The sequence below is a fragment of the Emys orbicularis genome, chromosome 4 (assembly GCF_028017835.1).
Source record: "Emys orbicularis isolate rEmyOrb1 chromosome 4, rEmyOrb1.hap1, whole genome shotgun sequence".
NCBI lineage: Eukaryota > Metazoa > Chordata > Testudines > Emydidae > Emys > Emys orbicularis.
The window spans coordinates 8,798,445-8,817,909 of NC_088686.1; positions in this window are offsets into that span (position 1 = coordinate 8,798,445).

Genomic DNA, 19,465 nt, shown 5'->3' on the forward strand with positions numbered 1-19,465 from the left:
GTTCATTCCCTCTGAAGCACCTGGCATTGGCCGCTGTCAGAAGACAGGATATGGGGCTAGATGGACCTTTGGTCTGACCCAGTATGGCCATTCTTATGTTCTTAAAATAAGCAGCAATTTTATGAGAAAAGGCCCAAATGTTCAAAATGGGAGCAGCTGTGGGAACAAAAAGGTCATTTAAACTGAGGTTTGGTCTCCTCCCATGTCACATGTATAACTGCCATTAATGCTGATGCGAGTTACATACATGTATCAAAGACAGAAACAGCCTTACAGGAATATTTAGAACATGAGACCACGCAGGTATTATTGTGGTACCTGTCTGGTAAAGGGTGTGTTTCAATCTGTGTTTACTCGGCTAATCTATACACAGGTGCAGTCAGGTTTACTGTCGTATCGTGTGATATTTATTCTGCTATATCTGGGCTGGAGTGAGAGTTTTTACAAGGAAGAAACCTGTGCAAATAATATTTATTGTGAAACTTTGTACCTTAAGGGAAGAAACTTGATGTAGCTGTTTCACAACAGGCTGGGGAAGACTTGTCACATTCCCATAGTCTACGAAAGATTGCTCTTGGCATGCATTTCAGTAGGAGACTTCCGGGGCCTCCCCTCCACCCCAGGCTGGAAGAAAGTCTATGTTTGTCTAGGGCCCAGTGATGAGATAATCCAGCCCTGATGGTGACCCATCTAGAACCTACCCACACCCCACTGGCGGGTCAGGAAACACTGTTGTAGACAAGCCCTGTTCAGGTGGTACTTTTCCCTCTGAGTAAACGCTAAACCCGTGCCCCAGAATAGAGACGGTGAGCCCTAGTGGATTTAGAAATGATTAAAGGAAATACATCCACAGTTACATTAGATAAGGGATATAAACCATTTTGCCTCAGGGGATCTGCCAACTACTAAACTGCCTGGGATTAGGAACAAGCTTCTCCAATAGACCAATTATCTGTTAATTGTACACTGCGGGGTTTCTTATTTTCCTCTGATGTGTCTGATAAAAGCCATTGCCAGAATCATGATACTGGAGTAGATGGGTTTCAGAGTAGCAGCCGTGTTAGTCTGTATCCGCAAAAATAACAGGAGTACTTGTGGCACCTGTGCCACAAGTACTCCTGTTATTTTTGTGGAGTAGATGGGTCACTCAGCAATCTGGCATTTTCCTTCCTGTGCTTGCGTGGTGTTAGAAGACACAAACCAGAGGTACTCAAAGACCTATGAGTAGGGCCCTACCAAATTCACTGTCCATTTTGATCAATTTCACGGCCAGAGGGTTTTTAATTGGTCAATTTCACGTTTTCAGATGCTTACACCTGAAATTTCACGGTGTTGTAATGGGGGGTCCCAATCCAAAAGGCACCCGGAGGTGGATCTGATCTCTCCCCAAGAGCAGCCGTGCAGGGGAAGGACAAGTCCTGTCTCTCCCCAGCCCGGCCGGGAATTGCAGCTAAGAGCCCCCAGCAGCACGGGGGACATCAGATTTCACGGGGAAGGGCTTATTTCATGGCCCGTGACACGTTTTTCACGGAAGCGCTCGCCGTCGACTGCGGTACTCCAGCTCGGCGAGAGGAGTACCGTGGAGTCGACGGGGAGCCTGCCTGCCGCGTGTGGACCGCGTCAGAACCGCGGTAAGTTCGAACTAAGGTATGTCGACTTCAGCTACGTTATTCACGTAGCTGAAGTTGCGTACCTTAGTTCGAAGTTGGGGGTTAGTGTAGACCAGGTTCAGACACAAAGGGAATGAGGGCTAGGTCTACAAAGGGATTTAGGCACCTACCTGCTAGTTTAGCTGCCTAAGTCCAAAATTTCGATCATCAGAACCCCCAGCGCAGCTGTCACTTAACCCCCTATGTGCCTATGTTCCTGTTGACAAAGTCCCCTAAAACTCTGCCGGTGGGCACGCACTCAGCTGCCTAAGTTCTGATACCCAAGTCACGGCTAAGCCTGTCGGGATTCACAAACGAGGCATCCCTCAGCTATCTTGCCTGGCAGGGCTGATCCAATTGACGTGCTCTGAGGCAGCTCTTCAGGCCCCCCCCCCCCCCCCGTCTGAGAATTTGGAACAATTTCCAATTTGGGCTTCCTTAAAATGGTTCATTTTCAAGCAGGCCTAAAACCCCTTTTGATTGCTGACTGGCTTTGGAACTACATGCTTAACTTGCTTGTGGTTTTATCCCTATACTGAAACTGTTCCTCATTTGTTCAGATATATGTTTGGGGTTATTCACGATGAGTTTGCTTTATTGTAAAAGCTCCAAGGATACTTAGGTGGGCCAGAAACTGCTGTCCTGCCACAGACAAAACTCCTACTGAAGTCAGTGAGGTTTTTTTTCTGCACTGAAGCTCGAGGGGCATTTTAATTGGACATATGACTCCTCGTCTCTGTTGCGTTGTCTTTCTGAATGTTTCAGAGTAGCAGCCATGTTAGTCTGTATCCACAAAAAGAACAAGGAGTACTTGTGACACCTTAGAGACTAACAAATTTATCTGAGCATAAGCTTTCGTGGGCTACAGCTCACTTCTTCAGATGCATAGAATGGAACATATAATAAGGAGATATATATACATACAGAACAAGATGGCCCATTTCAGACAGTTGACAAGAAGTGTTAAGTATCCTCACACCTCTTGTCAACTGTCTGAAATGGGCCATCTTGATTATCACTACAAAAGTTTTTTTTCTCCTGCTGAAAATAGCTCATCTTAATTAATTAGGCTCTTAGAGTTGATATGTCTACTTCCACCTTTTCATGTTCTGTATGTATATATATCTCCTTCCTGTATGTTCCATTCAATGCATCCGATGAAGTGGGCTGTAGCCCACGAAAGCTTATGCTCAAATACATTTGTTAGTGTCTAAGGTGCCACAAGTACTCCTGTTCTTTTTGCTGAATGTTGTAGCTCATTCCTAAAATCACTCTGGTGTCTCGCATTCCATCCTAGAGGTGGCAGCATTTCACCAATTGGTGAAATAGGAGTGGATCCTGCAAACCCATCAAGTATAGTGTTTCTAGTTTCATTGAAATCTGTGGGCCTCTGTACAGCAATAAACACTGTAATCAGTAGGAAGGGTTTGTAAGGTTGGGCACCACGGGGTGCAGTCCTTCCTGCTACAAGACGCTCTAAAAATGTAACATTAAAGAGGACTCCAAAGAGACAGATTTTTAAGATATTAGTGAATAGTTAATCAACTGACCAGGGAGTTGAACCTTGGACCCTCAGATTAAAAGCCTGATGCTCTGCCAATTGAGCTATTGGTATGAATGAAAGCCTAGCCTACTTAGGTCAGCCCTTTATTTATAAATGCCTACTACCAGAGGTGATCAGTAAGGCTAAGATCTAGTCATGGGTATTTATAGTAAAAGTCATGGAGAGGTCATGAATTTTTGTTTATTGCCCATGACCTTTCCATGACTTTTTCTATAAATACCCATTACTAAATCTCTGCTCCTGGGCCCCGCTGCTCTGGGGGGCCCTTGCTCCAGCGGTGGGGGCTGACTAGCCCTGGTGGCCCGCTGCTCTGAGGCCCCCAGGGACCACTCTCCCAATGGCCTCCAAGGCCGCCCCTGGGCCACTGCTCTGGCCGCACCCGGGACGGCTGCTGCTCGGGTGGTCCCCAGGGCCAGCCGCACCAGCCACTGTTGGGGTGCTCCCCAGGGCCAGCAGTAGCCGGTCCAGCTGGCCCCGGGGCCACTCCAGCAGCGGTTGTGGAAAAGTCATGGAATCCGCGACCTCCGTGACAGAATCGCAGCCTTAGTTATCAGCCATAAAACTCCAGTCTAGCTTGAATCCTGGGGCATAGAGTTTCAGGCCAGAGCAAAAATCAGCGTGGCAATTATTAAATGGCACAGATGGTAAATGATGAACTAGGCGCCCGAGCTTAGGATGAAAACCTGGCAGGTGCTGGCTCGTGGAACAGCCACCAAGACCCCACAGTTCTTGAGGGCAGCAAATCCTTAATCATAGTGTAAGGCCTGCCTGGGTGTTCCACAGGGGTCTATTAAACCCTGCGTGCCTTGGCTGTACTTTAGTATCAGTGCAAGATGATTCAGGGGCCGAACAGAGGCCATCAGTAGATACAGCGTCTGAACTAAAGCTTGCTGAAGTAATTGTGATTTCAGTGGGCTTTGGATCAGGCCCTCTTTGAGAACAGAAATAGTGAGACCCATCAAGAGCAATCACTGCATCTGTTTCTGTACTCCGCATGCAGTTGTGAAGTAACGGATATATAAAATCATGAGTGGTGTGGAGAAAGTGAATAAGGAAACGTTATTTACTTGTTCCCATAATATAAGAACTAGGGGCCACCAAATGAAATTAATGGGCAGCAGGTTTAAAACAAATAAAAGGAAGTTCTTCTTCACACAGCGCACAGTCAACCGGTGGAACTCCTTGCCTGAGGAGGTTGTGAAGGCTAGGCCTATAACAGGGTTTAAAAGAGAACTAGATACATTCATGGAGGTTAAGTCCATTAATGGCTATTAGCCAGGATGGGTAAGGAATGGTGTCCCTAGTCTCTGTTTGTCAGAGGGTGGAGATGGATGGCAGGAGAGAGATCACTTGATCATTACCTGTTAGGTTCAGTCCCTCTGGGGCACCTGGCATTGGCCACTGTCGGCAGACAGGATACTGGGCTGGATGGACCTTTGGTCTGACCCAGTATGGCCGTTTTTATGTTCTTAAAAGTGCCAGTGTGCATCCAGTTGTTTCAGTTGCAGGATTGGAGTGGACATGAGAGAGGAAATATTGACCAATCACACTGGATTGTTCACTTTATAGAAAAGATGAATAGGCCACTGTCAGCCAGGATAAAGATGTTGGAGGTAAGTTCCATGGTAGGTATAACTTAAACACTGTCAGGGTTGGGACGTAGGTGGCCAGGTCTAGTGGTTGGCGACCTGGTTCAGAAGTATCATGTTCAGTCACTGGAAATGAGACAGGAGCCGGTCAAACTAATCCAGAGTGGGTCAGAAAAGAGGCCCACGTCTGTAGGGCTTGATGAGGGGGCCAAGCAGCAGTTAGGTAAAGCCCAGTTATGCGGACAACTTCCTGTGCCTCTCTTTGGTTTAAATAGGAAGTCCTGACCAATCAGAAGTCCTGGTGTTCCTCCAATCAGGGCCCAAGGGAGGCCTCTCTGATATAGCTTGTCTCCGCTCTGTCAGTGGTAGCGAGCCACTGGCTGAGAGCAGGGTGGCGCTAATGGGCTGGGAACCCCGTGGACCCAGATTCAAGATCTGCAGGGTCACGACAAACACAGAGGGCCAGATGTTTGGCCTCACACCATCTCCTGCATTGGGGTGTGCTGGGAGCATTCGGTACCCTAGCCAGAGCGCCTTGCACTCCCATGAGCTAGGGCTGGTGTAACAGGCCCAGTGGGGCTGTAACCAGTCTGTGCGACTTAGAGCATCCATGGACTTTAACTTGTGCTGGGAGATGAATCAGTGCTTAGCTGCCTGAACCTGGCATAATGCCCCCTCTGCCCACCTCTGTTGGGTGCTGCATTGAGCAGTTTGGCTGGACCCATGGAACCTACAATCAGAGGTGCCTCCTTACCAGCCATGCTCCCCCTCTTTCCGCTTGTGCCCCCAGGCATGTACCTATTTGGCATTGAGCAGGCATGCCACTTACATCACTTTACCACTTACACCCATTTTCTAACCAGTCTACACCCAACGTATAACTTCCGTTACCATCAGAGGGTCCTGTGGCACCTTTGAGACTAACAGAAGTATTGGGAGCATAAGCTTTCGTGGGTAAGAACCTCACTTCTTCAGATGCAAGGAAGAAGTGCTTGCACTTGCATCTGAAGAAGTGAGGTTCTTACCCACGAAAGCTTATGCTCCCAATACTTCTGTTAGTCTCAAAGGTGCCACAGGACCCTCTGTTGCTTTTTACAGATTCAGACTAACACGGCTACCCCTCTGATACTTTACGTTACCATGTGTGTCACTGTGGAATTTGGCCTGGACACTAACCTAAGACTTTGCACCACTGAATTTAACCCAGTGTTTCTCCTGATTTTCTTCGCGATGTAAATTTGAGCCTTGTTCACACACAGACTTGAACCAGTTTAGTTAAACCAGTGCAAACCCCTTGTGGGCACTCTTATTTCTGTTTTAAGGCTGGCTTGTTTTGATTTCAAAAGCAAAACCAAAATTAAGCCACTCAGAAATGGAAATAAGGGTCCACAAAAGGGTTTTCCCCAGTGTAACTAAAATGGTTTAAATTCACATCTTAGGTTAAACTGATGCAAGTTTCCTGTGTAGACAACACCTCAGATTATCACTGGAAGTGGCACAATGCTTTGGAATCTTCTCTTCTTTTAAAAGAACATGTGGTATTTGTTAGAGAGACAAGACAGCCGGAGGTAAAGAAGGAACTGGCAGGAGGGAAAGAAATACTAAATAAGAAATGAACAAATCATGCCAGCTGGTATTTTCCTGTCTTCAAGCCCAGGCAGAAACCAACAACTTTCCCATTACTGGAGAAATGGTGACTATCAACTGAAAATTCTGAAGCCTCGCGTGGGTATTTAGAGCTACATTAGCTTCCAGGAAAATAAGCTTCACTACATGCCAAGAAAACAACAAAACCAAACCAAGCAAACAAGAAACCACACAGTCTGCTGTGATCGTGATCAAAGTTATAAATATTGCAGAGCAGTAAGGGCGGGGGGCGCTGAAAATCACAGAATAACCACTCTGCAAAATGCATTTTTAACAGGTCTGCAGAGTGCTGTCTTTATTGAAGACTCTTTATTATTAAGTTGTCCAGACATATTGGGCCAGATTCTGACCTCAGCGCCGCTTTGGCTTGGACACAACTAAGGGAAGAATTTGGTCTCTTGCTAGTAATATACACACCCAGTCCAGCAAAACACATAAACCAATGGAACTTTTCCCATGCTTAAAATTATGCACTTGCTTAAGTGCTTTGCTGGATCGGGACCATAATTATAAGGGTTGCAGTGTTGCTAAAGTGGACAGAGATATTGGTTAAAATAGATCATTATATAATTGGGGTGAGGGGTAAATCAGAATTTCATGGTTGTTGAAGACAAACAAACACCTGTTTGTTTTTATCGATATCATTGATGATTAAAAGCGCTACATACTATGCACAATTAACCCGACCTTCATCTAAAAAGCTCAGTGCTGAAATAAACGAATTCACCCCGTTATATGAAAATAAATCTCTGGCACGTTTACATTACATTCGTCCATCTTGCTCAAGGCAACCTCCTGGGAGCTCACCTGCGGAGAAGCACGTCTCACTATGCGCATGAGCTGTGAGCTATTTGGAACTGAAGTTATTGACTAAGATGACCTCCTTGGTGATGACCAGCGCTCAAGCCCAGTGACGCTAGCTGAGTCAGCGTCAGATCACAAGCCAGTGTTCCAGTCTAGCGTAGTCTCATTTGTGACTTATCTCTGTGTAAGCACACCAGGCAGGAGAGGGGTGTATCCTAGGGTGACCAGACAGCAAGTGTGAAAAATCGGGACGGGGGTGGAGGGTAATAGGCACCTATATAAGACAAAGCCCCAAATATAGGGACTGTCCCTATAAAATCGGGACATCTGGTCACTCTAGTGTATCCCCAGCCCCCTGCGTGGCCTGCCCAGACACGAGTCCGGGCGCAAAGAAAACACCAGGCTCTACAAGCTGCTGGTCTCCCTTGCAAGCACATAAGGCGGGGATCAGAGAGGAGTGGGGATCACACACCACCTTGGCTTCACCACCCCAATGTGCCAGCCAGCAGAGCTGAGCCAGCACGAGGTGGGGGAGCAGGCGGCAACAGTCAGGGGCTGCAGCCAGGGAAGGAACGGTAAACCAGGCTGCTCATGAGGCATCACCCAGAGCTTTGAGCAACAGGGCCATCTAGTCTTAAATCAGTAACATCCACACAAAGGGCCCGATTGTGTTCCTATGCTGGTGTAAAGCGGGAGTGACTGCACTGAGGTCAGTGGATTTACCCCGGGGTAAACCCACAGTAAGTGCCAGCAGGATCAGAGTCAGAATATCAAGCCCCGTCCCATTTTAGTAGCATAACGGTCACAAGCAGTGAGCCCCATATGTGAGAGCAATGGGCGGGGCTGGGGCTTGCCAGCTGCAGCTGGGTCTGGTTTAACAGGGTGATTCGAGCTTGGGGGTAGCTGGGTGTTGTGGCCTGGAGTCTGTGCTAGCCTCCCCCCCACACACACCCGTCTGTCCACTAGCCTTTGCTTGCTGCTACCTCCTCCTCTGGGTGGCTCCTTCTCCCCTGGGGCCCAGCAGGGAGAGCAGCAAGTGCCGGGAAGGCAGAGAGGCCGGCTAGCTGCCGGCAAACCAGGTGCCACAGCAGTACCTGGAGGCCGGAAGGAAATGCCCACTGCCAGTCTGCAGTATGAGAGTCCACCCTGGATGGGGGCAAGTGTGGGAAGGGACAGGTGTCACCCAAGGGGCTGGGCACGTGGCAGTCCTACATAAAGTTATGGGCCGCAGCACCCCTCTCACAGGGAAGCCCGCAGGAGGGAGCCCAGGGGGAGGAAAGCTCCAAGAGGATCCCCCCTCCCCAGCACTGTGGTGTCTCCCCTCAATCATTCCCCCCACAGCAACAGGAGCTGCCCTCAAGCCCTGCAGCTCCCGGGGTGTCAGAGCAGTGCGGTCAATGCAAAGCATCCAGAAATCATGAGTTGGGCCCCAAAAAATCATGAGATTTGTTCAAAAATCATGAGAATTTAAAGTAATCAGTGGTGGGCTCTTGGTTTCTGAACCTGTAGGGTGCACTCAGGTCACGTTTTCAAGCTCTTGTCCACTCCCCTCAGGACTGGATACTTACTTTGGAAAAAAAAAAAAAAAAAAAAAGCTGAGATTCTCACCTAATCCCATGACTGCAGGAGCTGGGGCTTTAAGAAAAAGCACCAAATACCGCGAGACTCATGAAAAAAATCTCGAGCATTGGCAACAGGGCAGTGAGCATCCGCGCCACCCACGCAGAGGCCCCGTCTACTCCTGCCTAAAAATCGCAGTTTGTCCACACTAAGATTTGCATGGGTCCAACGACACGGACAGCTGTGATGGGTGCAAATCCCCACTTGGGAGAAAGCCTGGTTAATTTCATGCTGATTTACATGACTTTATGCAAATCGCACAAAGATGGGCATGAAGCCGAGTCTCCCTCCGGCTCCACCGTCCCCCTCCTTCCCACGTGTGGAAGCCTGGACCAGTGGACAGAGCTCCACCGGGTCTGAATTGGGGGAAGGGTAGAGAATGGGGGTGCAGTTGGCTGGTCCCCCCACTTCAGCACAGGAGTGGGTTAACAGGCACCACGGCGAGGCACGTGAACATTACACTAGGAACACGGGTACCATGCTCTTAAACCTCAACTTGTCCCAGTCCCGGAGTTCGCCCTATATCTTGTTTCCTGTGTAAAGCTCAAGTGATCTCTCTCCTGCCATCCATCTCCATCCTCTGACGAACAGAGGCTAGGGACACCATTCTTACCCATCCTGGCTAATAGTCATTTATGGACTTAGCCACCATGAAGAACAGAAGAACATAAGAAAGGCCGTACTGGGTCAGACCAAAGGTCCATCTAGCCCAGTATCTGTCTACCGACAGTGGCCAATGCCAGGTGCCCCAGAGGGAGTGAACCTAACAGGCAATGATCAAGCTTTTGTAAAAGTGAATGTTTAAGGAAAAGTCAAAGCGCACGACAGCGTTTTAATATTTTGTTGTGATGCATTTGTCCAAGTGCAGGTAGGTGACGTCTCACTTGGACAGTAAATAAAGGTACGTCAACACAAATTGTAGTGTAGACATGGCCTAAGACTGGCCGCGAAAAGGACTTGTGAAGGTATAAGGGTCACTATTCCTCTGGCAGCAGGAAATGGAGGGGGGACAGCAGTACCCTCCAGAAGGCTGAGCGGCCAGTGGCTGTGCACCAGTAGCCTGCTACTAGAGCAACTGTTTTACTAAGGCTCTGAGTTAAAAGCCAGGCCATTTTAGGTTGATGAACTAACTGGTGCAAGGGACAGACCTGGGGAAGGGACTATGCCACCTGCACAGACGTTGAGGGAAGAGTCTGCGAGGTTTTGTTAAGAAGGCTTGAAATAAAAAAAACAACTAACCCTGCTGGGAAACTGCTTCCCTGGATTCTGTGAGAGAGCTCCAGATCGAATTACCCCAGGGAGTCAGCTGGCTCAGCAAGAGCCATACTTGGTCCGGTAGGAGGAGGGCGCTGTAAGATAGGCCTCAGTCCTTTACAGCCGTGGTTTTCCACCTGTGGGCCGCAGACTATGTCTGATTTCGAAAGGGGTCTGCACATCCATTCTACATTTTTTAGGGCTCTGCAAATGAAAAAAGGTGGAAAACCACTGCTTTACAGGACTGTTAAGGCAGGTCAGAACATTGCAAGACAAGTGTCTAGTGAAAGTCCCTCACCCAGTCCAGGAAACGGGGGAACACGAAGCTGAAGGGGATAGCTTGGAGGAACAAGGATCAGCCCTACAGATTTTGTTTTTATCTGGGCAGTTTTAAGTACGTAGAATCATAGAAGATTAGGGTTGGAAGAGACCTCAGGAGGTATCTAGTCCAACCCCCTGCTCAAAGCAGGACCAACCCCAACTAAATCATCCCAGCCAGGGCTTTGTCAAGCCGGGCCTTAAAAACCTCTAAGGATGGAGATTCCACCACCTTCCTAGGTAACCCATTCCAGTGCTTCACCACCCTCCTAGTGAAATAGTGTTTCCTAATATCCAACCTAAACCTCCCCCACTGCAACTTGAGACCATTACTCCTTGTTCTGTCATCTGCCACCATAGGCGCCAACTTCTTCTGGCATCAGTGGGTGCTCGACCCCCCCAGCCCCGCCCTGACTCCACCCCTACCCCACCCCCTTCTGCCCCGCCCCAACTCCAACCCCTTCCCCAAATCCCCACCCCAGCCCCGCCTCCTCCCCTGAGCGTGCCACGGTCCTGCTCCTCCCCCCTCCCTCCTACAGCTTGTTACGCTGCGAAACAGAGGCGGAGGTGACCTGGGGCAGGGGGCGGGGCAGGGAGCTGCTGGTGGATGCAGAGCACCCACCAATTTTTTTCTGTGAGTGCTCCAGCCCCAGAGCACCCACGGATTCAGCACCTATGTCTGCCACCACTGAGAACAGCCGAGCTCCATCCTCTTTGGAACCCCCCTTCAGGTAGTTGAAGGCTGCTATCAAATCCCCCCTCACTCTTCTCTTCTGCAGACTAAATAAGCCCAGTTCCCTCAGCCTCTCCTCGTAAGTCATGTGCCCCAGCCCCCTAATAATTTTCGTTGCCCTCTGCTGGACTCTCTCCAATTTGTCCACATCCTTTCTCTAGTGGGGGGACCAAAACTGGACACAATACTCCAAGTGTGGCCTCACCAGTGCTGAATAGAGGGGAATAATTACTTCCCTCGATCTGCTGGCAATGCTCCTACTAATACAGCCCAATATGCCATTAGGCTTCTTGGCAACAAGGGCACACTGCTGACTCATATCCAGCTTCTTGTCCACTGTAATCCCCAGGTCCTTTTCTGCAGAACTGCCGCTTAGCCAGTCGGTCCCCAGCCTGTAGCAGTGCATGGGATTCTTCCGTCCTAAGTGCAGGACTTTGCAGTTGTCCTTGTTGAACCTCATCAGATTTCTTTTGGCCCAATCCTCCAATTTATCTAGGTCACTCTGGACCCTATCCCTACCCTCCAGCGTATCTACCTCTCCCCCCTGCCAGCTTAGTGTCATCTGCGAACTTGCTAAGGGTGCAATCCATCCCATCATCCAGATCATTAATGAAGATGTTGAACAAAATCAGCCCCAGGACCGACTCCTGTAACACTCTGCTTGATAACGGCTGCCAACTAGACATTGTGCCATTGATGACTACCCGTTGAGCCCGACAATCTAGCCAGATTTCTATCCACCTTATAGTCCATTTATCCAATCCATACTTCTTTAACTTGCTGGCAAGAGTACTGTGGGAGACCATATCAAAAGCTTTGCTAAAGTCAAGATATATCACATCCACTGCTTTCCCCATATCCACAGAGCCAGTTATCTCATCATAGAAGGCAATCAGGTTGGTCAGGCATGACTTGCCCTTGGTGAATCCATGTTGACTGTTCCTGATCACCTTCCTCTCCTCCAAGTGCTTCAAAATGGATTCCTTGAGGATCTGCTCCATGATTTTGCCGGGGACTGAAGTGAGGCTGACTGGTCTGTAGTTCCCCGGGTTCTCTTTCTTCCCTTTTTAAAATATGGGCACTATATTTGCCTTTTTCCAATCGTCCAGGACCTCCCCCGATCGCCATGAATTTTCAAAGCTAATGGCCAATGGCTCTGCAATCACATCAGCCAACTCCCTCAGCACCCTTGGATGCAATAGATCTGGATCCATGGCCTTGTGCATGTCCCGCTTTTCTAAATAGTCCTTAACCTGTTCTTTCACCACTGAGGGCTGCTCACCTCCTACCCGTACTGTGTTGCCCAGTGCAGCAGTCTGGGAGCTGGCCTTGTCTGTGAAGATCGAGTCAAAAAAAGCATTGAGTACTTCAGCTTTTTCCCCATTATCTGTCACTAGGTTGCCTCCCCCATTCAGTAAGGGCCCTGCACTGGTTTTCCATTTCCTGTGCATACTCACAAGTGACTTTAAAAATCCAGAAGACTAAACATTTTTTCCACATCATCTGTCACTATGTTGCCTCCCCCATTCAGTAAGGGGCCCACACTTTCCCTGACCACCTTCTTGTTGCTAACATACCTGTAGAAACCCTTCTTGTTACCCTTCACATCCCTTGCTAGCTGCAATTCCAATTGTGCCTTGGCCTTCCTGATTACACCCCTGCATGCTCTAGCAAAATTTTTATACTCCTCTCTAGTCATCTGTCCAAATTTCCACTTCTTGTAACCTGGAAATCCTGGACGCCCCATCATCTCAGGCATTGGCACCCTAACATCAGGATTGTCTGGCTATGTGGACTCTCTCCTCAGGCCCTACACTCCCAGCACTCCCAGTTATCTTTGAGACACCACTGACTTCCTGAGGAAACTACAATCCATCGGTGATCTTCCAGAAAACACCATCCTGGCCACTATGGATGTAGAAGCCCTCTACACCAATATTCCACACAAAGATGGACTACAAGCTATCAGGAACAGTATCCCTGATAATGTCACAGGTAACCTGGTGACTGAACTTTGTGACTTTGTCCTCACCCACAACTATTTCACGTTTGGGGACAATATATACCTTCAAGTCAGCGGCACTGCTATGGGTACCCGCATGGCCCCACAGTATGCCAACATTTTCATGGCTGACTTAGAACAACGCTTCCTACGCTACATTGATGACATCTTCATCATCTGGACCCATGGAAAAGAAGCCCTTGAGGAATTCCACCATGATTTCAATAATTTCCATCCCACCATCAACCTCAGCCTAGATCAATCCACACAAGCGGTCCATTTCCTGGACACTACTGTGCTAATAAGCGATGGTCACATAAATACCACCCTATACCGGAAACCTACTGACCGCTATACTTACCTACATGCCTCCAGCTTCCATCCAGGACACACCACATGATCCATTGTCTACAGCCAAGCTCTAAGATACAACCGCATTTGCTCCAATCCCTCAGACAGAGACAAGCACCTACAAGATCTCTATCAAGCATTCTTAAAACTACGATACCCACCTGCTGAAGTGAAAAAACAGATTGACAGAGCCAGACGAGTACCCAGAAGTCACCTCCTACAAGACAGGCCCAACAAAGAAAATAACAGAACACCACTAGCTGTCACCTTCAGCCCCCAACTTAAACCTCTCCAGCGCATCATCAAAGATCTACGACCTATCCTGAAAGATGATCCCTCACTCTCACAGATCTTGGGAGACAGGCCTGTCCTCGCTTACAGACAACCCCCCAACCTTTAGCAAATACTCACCAGCAACCACACATCACTGAACAAAAACACTGACTCAGGAACCTATCCTTGCAACAAAGCCTGATGCCAATTCTGCCCACATATCTATTCAAGTGACATCATCATAGGACCTAATCACATCAGCCATGCCATCAGGGGCTCGTTCACCTACACATCTACCAATGTGATATATGCCATCGTGTGCCAGCAATGCCCCTCTGCCATGTACATTGGCCAAACCGACAGTCTCTAAGCAAAAGAATTAATGGACACAAATCTGACATCAGGAATCATAACATTCAAAAACTAGTAGGAGAACACTTCAACCTGTCTGGTCATTCAATGACAGACCTGCGGGTGACAAATTTTGCAACAAAAAAGCTTCAAAAACAGACTCCAACAAGAAACTGCTGAGCTTGAATTGATATGCAAATTAGATACAATCAACTTAGGCTTAAATAGAGACTGGGAATGGCTGAGCCATTACAAACATTGAATCTATCTCCCCATGTAAGTACTCTCACACTTCTTATCAAACTGTCTGTACTGGGCTATCCTGATTATCACTTCAAAAGTTTTTTTTCCTCTTACTTAATTGGCCTCTCAGAGTTGGTAAGACAACTCCCACCAACTCTCTGTATGTGTATATATATCTCCTCAATATATGTTGCATTCTATGCATCCGAAGAAGTGGGCTGTAGCCCACGAAAGCTTATGCTCAAATAAATTTGTTAGTCTCTAAGGTGCCACAAGTACTCCTGTTCTTTTTGCAGATACAGACTAACACGGCTGCTACTCTGAAACCTTCCTTTTTGTGTTTAAGCTCACCGAAGATTTCACTGTTAAGCCAAGGTGGTCGCCTGCCATATTTGCTATTCTTTCCGCACACTGGGATGGTTTGTTCCTGCGCCCTCAATAAGGCTTCTTTAAAATACAGCCAGCTCTCCGGGACTCCTTTTCCCCTCATATTCGCCTCCCAGGAGATCCTGCCCATCAGTTCCCTAAGGGAGTCAAAGTCTGCTTTTCTGAAGTCCAGGGTCCGTATTCTGCTACTCTCCTTTCTTTCTTTTGTCAGGATCCTGAACTCAATCATCTCATGGTCACTGCTGCCTAGGTTGCCACCCACTTCTACTTTCCTTACCAATTCTTCCCTGTTTGTAAGCAGCAGGTCAAGAGGAGAATGGTCCCTAGTCGGTTCCTCCAGCACTCGTACCAGGAAGTTGTCCCCAACACTATCCAAAAACTTCCTGGATTGTCTGTGCGCTGCTGTATTGCTCTCCCAGCAGATGTCAGGGTGAGTGAAGCCCCCCATTAGAACCAGGGCCTGTGATCTGGAAACTTCAGTTAATTGTCCGAAGGAAGCCCCATCTACCTCATCCTCCTGGCCTGGTGGTCTATAGCACACACCCATCATGACATCACCCTTGTTGCTCTCGCCTCTAAACGTAACCCAACATTAAACAACAATAATGGGCATTTAGCTATTGAGTGTATACTAGGATCTGTGAAATGCACAGGAATAGCAGACACTGCCTCGTACATAATTATTAGACCAGACATGCTAACAATGCTAGGGAATAGGGGATCTAAAATTGAACCTCCTAATTGGTCTCCAATGAAGGCAGTTACTGGGGAACATGTGTAACCCATATGCTTACTTTGCAGAAGTTCGTGGTGTAAATAAGTGAAGGAACAGTGGAGAGGACACACAGTTCTTGGTTTTGTTTTGGGGTACTCTGCCCCTGCAGACTTGCCAGGGCTGGGAGGTGATTTCCATTGTGGGCAAGCAGCCTGGCAGGACACGTCCAGGGTCACTTTCTGAGAGTGGAACCAGTGGGAACTGAAGAGAAGGGGGAGGAGTTTATAAAAAGGAGGGGTGGGAGTCAGACAGAAGAGTTTAGCAGTGGAATAGCGCAAGGACCAGAATGGTCTCTGCTGAAAGCATTGGGTTCCAGGGTCTTTGCCAGCTCATTGGATTTAAACTGCAGGCTCCCACACCCCACTGGAGAAGGTGAGGACTAGAACTGCTGTGTACGCTGCACACTGTCATTGCAAAGACTCAAGGGGTGCTTCATAGAATCACAGAACTGGAAGGGACCTTGAGAGATCTAGTCCAGTCCCCTGCACTCAAGGCAGGACTAAGTATTATCCCTGCCAGGTGTTTGTCCAACCTGCTCTGAAAAATCCCCAATGATGGAGATTCCACAACCTCCCTAGGCAATTTATTCCACTGCTTCACCACCCTGACAGTTAGCTGCCCCTCTGTGACCTGGCTTGATTGTTATGTATTTATTTACTTAGGCCAGGTCTGTTACCCCTGACAACTCCACCTAGGGTGACCAGACGTCCCGATTTTATCGGGACTGTCCCGATTTTTGCTTCTTTGTCCCGCGTCCCGACCGATGTTTGGTCGGGACACTGGACAAAAAAGAAATGTTGCGCTGCGCCCCGGCTCCGCCCCCCCGCCCCGGCTCCACCCCCTTTCCCCCATTGGCTCCCTCCCCAAATCCCTGCCCTGGCCCTGCCTCTTCCCCAACCACGTAGCATTCCTCCTCCCTCCCAGGCTTGCAGCATGGCGGCGCAAGCCTGGGAGGCAGGGGGTGGCGGCGGTGCCTGGAGCTTGTGAGTCAGCTCCGGCACCCGGGCCTTCGGAGGGCAAAGGGGGGCTGGCGAGGGAGACGGGGGGCTCAGCTTTGAGCCCCCCGCCGCGACAGAGGGCTCCTGCCCGGGCCGCTGCTGCCAGGGAGCCCCACGCCTCTCCCGCCCGCTCGCGGCTGCGGCTCCTTCCCGGCAGGACGAGCCTCCCGGCCTGCCCCGGCCACATGCGGCGCGCGTCCAGCTGCTCCTTCCCGGCGGGAGGGAGAGTAGGCGCGGGGGACACGCGCCGCATGTGGCCGGGGCGGCGGGAGGCTCGTCCTGCCGGGAAGGAGCCGCAGCCGCGAGCGGGCGGGAGAGGCGCGGGGCTCCCTGGCAGCAGCGGGGATTTGGCCCCTGCCACCCACCCGGCTCCTGCCAGCTCCGTGCTGCCCCCACCCGGATCCACCGCGTGCCGCATATGCCCGTGGCGGGCCGGGGGGCGGGAGGCTCTGCGGGGAGGTCAGCGCGTGGGGCCGGGGCCTGCTAATGCCCCCGGCCCCTTTTAAACGCCTTTTTTTTTTTTTTTTTGCTCCGCCCCCCCTTTTTTTTGCTCTGCCCCCCCTTTTTTTCCCCCTGCCCCCCCTCCCCCCGTCCCGATATTTTGGACTGCTGATCTGGTCACCCTAACTCCACCCCCGCCCCTGACAAACACTTAAAGCACTGGAGCAGTTCCCAGGATCAGGACTGGGGGTATGGCGGAAAGGTGGCATACCATCGCCTTCTTTCCATTGGGTGCACCACGCAGAGCTCTGAGACGCCTAAAGATTGAGCTCCAGTATATTAATCTTTGAATATCTTCACATGCCATGGCATTCTCGGCCCCAGGATAATCATCTGATTTGGGATGATCCCCCAGACGGAAGGCTTTTCACCTTCTTGACCCAGGAGGTGGTTGCTAGGTTGATGGCAGAATTCTTCTCATAGACTCATAGACTTTAAGGTCAGAAAGGACCATTATGATCATCTAGTCTGACCTCCCGCATGATGCAGGGATGAGCTAGTATTGTCTGCACTGGGGTTAGACTCTCAGGGGTGTGAAATCCACACTCCCAAGAGACAAAACTATGCCGATGTAAGTCCCCAGTCTGGGCCAGCCCTTACACAGCGTATCCCTCTCTTCATCTGAGTGATTCTTGATTTACTCCAGTGTCAAGTGAGATCAGCATCGGGCTGTTTCTCCCTTTGAACTGCCCATTGATATGCTGTGCCAAGCAGTAGAAGCACTCAGGTCTAATCTACACTAGGAAATGAGGTCGGTTTAACTACGTCGCAAGGAGTGTGAAAAATCCCCAGGCCTGAGCGCCGCAGTGACACCGACCTAACCCCTGCTGTAGGCAGCGCTAGGAATTCTCCCATTGAGGAGGTGGATTACCTACACCCACGCTACAGATGCACCGCTGCAGGGTTTCAAGTGTAGACAAGCTCCCGGTACTTTTTCTATGCTGTTTGCTGAATGTTTTTTGAAGAGCCATCAGTACAAAGAAGTAACCACATACGTATTTGTCTTCTGAGAGCCCATGTAGAATAGCGTTAAGATTTGTACTTGGGGATATAAATGGCCTGGGGTTTATATGTGGATCTCAGCCAGTAAATCTTTGAGGGACTTTTAAACAAATATCCCTCTGGGACCTGAAGAGTTCCGAAGTGGTCCGTTTTTTTAACAAGTCCTAATGGGAGTTGCCATATGAGTTGATAATGTTTTAAGTAAGCACGGAGACATGCTTCCAGCTGCTTGAGGAAAGTGGTGTCGATGACCTGTATGTACCAAACATTCACTTAGGGAAACTTCAGCACGCGAGGGCCCCTTGAAATTCAAAGGCTGCCCATTCGTTAGTCAGCATTCCAGAGCTTAGGCTGAAAAACACACCCATGACAGGTCCTACTTCCCCTCCCCCCCCCCCCCCCCACACACAAGAGGGCAACAGTGTGAATAGTCTCACAATCACATGACCTGATACAGCTATCTCTTCCTCCACTGTAAATCAGAAACCACTCCATGGAAGTCAAAGGAATGACTGGGGTCAGGGAGATCAAACCCATGCTGCAAGGATGCTTAGATGTGTGAAACAGCACATGTACAGATCAATGAAACTGTCAATCACCAATGAAAACCAGGGCTCCAATTCTGATGTACTTATACTGGTGTAACTGCACTGACCTCGATGAAGTGACCCCTGAAAGCAGGTGAGCTATAGCTGGGATGACTGTGGCCTGTAGCCCTGTACTCGCTGGGAAGGGAACCCAGGTAGCTTCTGGTGATCAGCCACCGGGAGAGCTGGACTGGTATTGAATGGTTCATGTGTGGGTGTAGATGGGAGCAGACCCCTTTCAGGGAATGTGAATGGGGCTTGGAAAGAAAAGCGTGTCTCAATCAGAAGCTGTGGCAGACACCAAGACAAGTCTGTTCTCAGTGCAACTCCCCATGAGTCCTGCGAGTCAGCCTGGTGTCTGCTGCATGTGCATTTGTGTGTCAGTGCTTCTGTCCGCCTGTCAGTCCACAGTCTGTTGCCCTGGGGGGCGGATTGGGGGCGGATTGCCCTGGGGGTTTGCTCCCTCTCTCATTCTCTCCCTCTGCCCTTTCCAGGCCACTTAGAGAAGCGCCCCGAAGAAACCCCGGTGCATTCCCAGGGCTCGGACGTGAGGGTCACAACTGGCCTGTGGGGACTCCCCGTCCCGAGTGTGGCTGGCTACCGGCGGGGGATGCAGCGCGGTGGTGAGCCTCCCCTCGGGCTGGGGCTCCACGTGGAGCCAGGCTGCTGGGCACGATGACGGTGCCAGTCGGGCGAGCCAGAGGCTGCGGGTGGGAGGTTGGGGATCCCTTCCCGGCGCGCAGCTCAGTGACCCAGCTAGCTAGGGAGGGAGCCGCGGCCGCACTCCAGTGCTGTCGGGGAAGGGGCAGGGAGCTCT